The sequence below is a fragment of the Propithecus coquereli genome, unplaced genomic scaffold (genome assembly GCF_000956105.1).
Source record: "Propithecus coquereli isolate 6110/MARCELLA unplaced genomic scaffold, Pcoq_1.0 Scaffold176, whole genome shotgun sequence".
Taxonomy (NCBI): domain Eukaryota; kingdom Metazoa; phylum Chordata; class Mammalia; order Primates; family Indriidae; genus Propithecus; species Propithecus coquereli.
In genome coordinates, this window is record NW_012142301.1 from 305341 (window position 1) to 308767 (window position 3427).

The 3427-nt window shown below is 35.4% G+C and overlaps 1 protein-coding gene across 1 annotated transcript in view; it reads right to left on the reverse strand.

Moving 5' to 3' along the window:
• Window positions 1–3427, reverse strand: part of UCHL3 (ubiquitin carboxyl-terminal esterase L3 (ubiquitin thiolesterase)) — a 63489-nt gene that overhangs the window by 48999 nt on the left and 11063 nt on the right. The window lies entirely within an intron of this gene.

Here is a 3427-nt window from a genome sequence, read left to right on the forward strand (position 1 = left end):
TTTATTGTTTGTCTGTAATTTTCAGTTTCTAACAGAGTGAGGTCGGCTAATTACAGTCCACAGGCCAAATCTGGCCCACCGCCTGTTTTCATAAAATTTCATTTATGTATTGTCTATGGCTATTTTTAAGGCAAACTTGAATATAGTTGAAACAAAACTTTAAGGCCTGCAAAGCCGAAAATATTTACTAACTGGCCCTTTATAGAAATTTTTGCTGATCCCTGCAATAAAGGAAACAAATGATGTTTATAGAACACCCACAATTAAGAAACTGCTTTGAACAAATGTATCTATGTTTAAGATATGGATTTTATGAATTGGTTCTAAATTAAACTTTAAGTAACATTTTCAGAATAAATGAACATTAGTTTATTCATATAATTTCAGTTGTTAAAAACTGGAGAGGTTCTGGATATTAAGGTTTATGCTAAAAAGTTTATACAGTTCTAGAGTTTAGTTTATTGTTAATATTAATGCTCCTGTTGACAACCTAAAGTAAAATTTGATAACTTCTCAAGATTTAATGTTTAGAAAAAGAATCTAAAATGATCCGAAGCAAGTATAGGAAAAAAGGAAAAGTAATTATAGCAGCCAAAAGAAAAAAACATAAGGTCAAGAGACATAATTGTCAGAGAGAAATAAATTTATAGCCTCGTTACCTGTGATTTACTGGCTGGTATGCACTACTATAAAGGACACATTCAAAACACCATCATTAATGGCTATTATCAAAGACAGGTGACACAAATGTTGGTGAGGGTGTGGAAAAGGAGAACCTTAGTATACTGTTGGTGGGAATGTAGATTGGTTCAACCATTATGGAAAACAGTATGGAAGTTCCTAAAGAAATTAAAAATAGAACTATCATATGACTCAGCAATTCCTCTCTTGGGTATATACCCAAAGGAGACAAAATCACCACCTTTTAAAAAGATATCTGCACTCCTATGTTCACTGCTGCATAATTCACAATAGCCAAGATATGAAAACAACCTAAATGCCCATGGATGGCAGAATGGATAAAGAAAATATCACACACACACACACACACACACACACACACACGCACATACAGGTGAATATTATTCAGCCTCAAGAAAGGAGATCCTGCCATCTCCTACAACATGCATGGACCTGGAGGACATTATGCTAAGTGAAACAAGCCAGAAAGAAAATATTGTAGGATCTAATTTATATGTGGTATGTGGAATTTAAAAAAAAAAAAAAAAGCTCAAATACACATAGAATGAAACAGTGGTTACCACAACGGTGGGGGAGGGAGAAAAGGAGAAGATGTATGTAGGCCAAGGATACAAAATAGCAGATATGTAAGATGAACAAATCTAGAGATCTCATGTACAACATGAAGACTAAAGTTAATAAAATTATATAATGTATTAGGCATTTTTGTCAAGTAAGTGGATTTTAGCTTCTCTTGTCACAAAAAAAGTAACAATGTGAGATGATAGATGTTAATCTGCTTCACTATTATAACCATTTTACTACATACATGAATACCATAACATCATGTCGTAAATACCAAATATTTACAATAAAATTTATCTTTTAAAAAACACTATCATTTGACTTTAAAGGGTAATAAGGTATCCATGACAGTTTCTTTGCTATTAGTAAGCTTAAGTCATTCATGAACAACTACATATTCGATTTCTAAATTAGAACTTAGAAGACTGAAACGCTTTGTATCTCCTAAAACATGCACTGATATCCTCTGAGTTACCTTGCAATATGTCACTTATGAGCTGAAATAGGGATTTACCAAATTGTAAGAAGTATCAATTAGTACCTGCTACTTACATTTCCTACTTTATAAATAAGTATAAATACTTACATAAATATATATTTATATAAATTATCTATTTTAAATACTTAAGAATTGTGTTTTTACTAGCAATAGGCCCAAGTTTTTTGAGTTCTGATAATCTACTAAATGAAGAAGTCCTATTGATAAGGATAATATGATTTTTTTTTTTTTTTTTTGAGACAGAGTCTCACTCTTTTGCCCAGGCTAGAGTGAGTGCCGTGGCGTCAGCCTAGCTCACAGCAACCTCAAACTCCTGGGCTCAAGCGATCCTCCTGCCTCAGCCTCCCGAGTAGCTGGGACTACAGGCATGCGCCACCATGACCGGCTAATTTTTTCTATATATTTTTAGTTATCCAGATAATTTCTTTCTATTTTTAGTAGAGACGGGGTCTCGCTCTTGCTCAGGCTGGTCTCGAACTCCTGAGCTCAAACAATCCGCCCGCCTCGGCCTCCCAGAGAGCTAGGATTACAGGTGTGAGCCACCGCGCCCAGCCCAATAATATGATTTTTAATACTGATGACTCAATAAATGAAAGATAGCAAATCTAATTTATCCTTTACCAAAAAAAGGTAGGTAATAAAAATCAATGGTTTGGGAAATTTAAAATTCAGACGATAAATTCATATTTGTATCACATCAGCTAAGAACATCTAAGCTTTAAGCAACTGATTTTTTTCAATTCTTTACTACTCTTTACAATTGGGGTGTTGGGATAGTTACCTATTTGCTTATTTTAGTAATCAAAAAAGGTGAAAATAGGCCGGGCACGGTGGCTCACACCTGTAATCCTAGCACTCTGGGAGGCTGAGGAGGGAGGATTGCTTGAGCTCAGGAGTTTGAGACCAGCCTGAGCAAGAGCAAGACCCCGTCTCTACTAAAAGCAGAAAAAATTAGCCTGGCATAGGGGTGTGTGCCTGTAGTCCCAGCTATTCGGGAGGCTGAGGCAGGGGGTTTGAGGTTGCTGTGAGCTAGGCTGATGCCACAGCATTCGCCCATGAAACAGAGGGAGACTCTTTGTCTCAAAAAAAAAAAAAAAAAAAAAACCTGAAAATGCCTTGACCTAAACTAAAAATTGGAAAAAAAAAAGGGTGAAAACAGTGCTCGCTTCAGCAGCACATATACTAAAATCTGAACGATACAGAGAAGATTAGCATGGCCCCTGCGCAAGGATGACACGCAAAGTCGTGAAGCGTTCCATATTTTTTTAATATTCTTCAGGGATTAGGGGTTAGTGGGGTAAACTCACAACTAATGGACACGGTGAGCATTGTAGAGGGGAAGGGCATGCCTCTCCAATCCTTGCTTGGGTGAGGCAAAGACATAAAATGTAACCAAAATGTTTGTAACCTCATAATATCCTGAAATAAAAAAAAAAAGTGAAAACAACACTGGACTAAGAAAGAGTAAACTGAAATTTTTGTTTTACTCTACTATAAATTTAGGAATAATCATAACCTTACCACTAAAAGTAGGGATTTGGATAATCACTCAGAAGTTCCTAAGTCTAAATTTCTATGAATATTACAAATAGCAAATACGAAGAAATACCATCTCCTTTTTAAAAGATTTGTTTTGTAGAATCTTTAAGTGGAAGAAGGAAT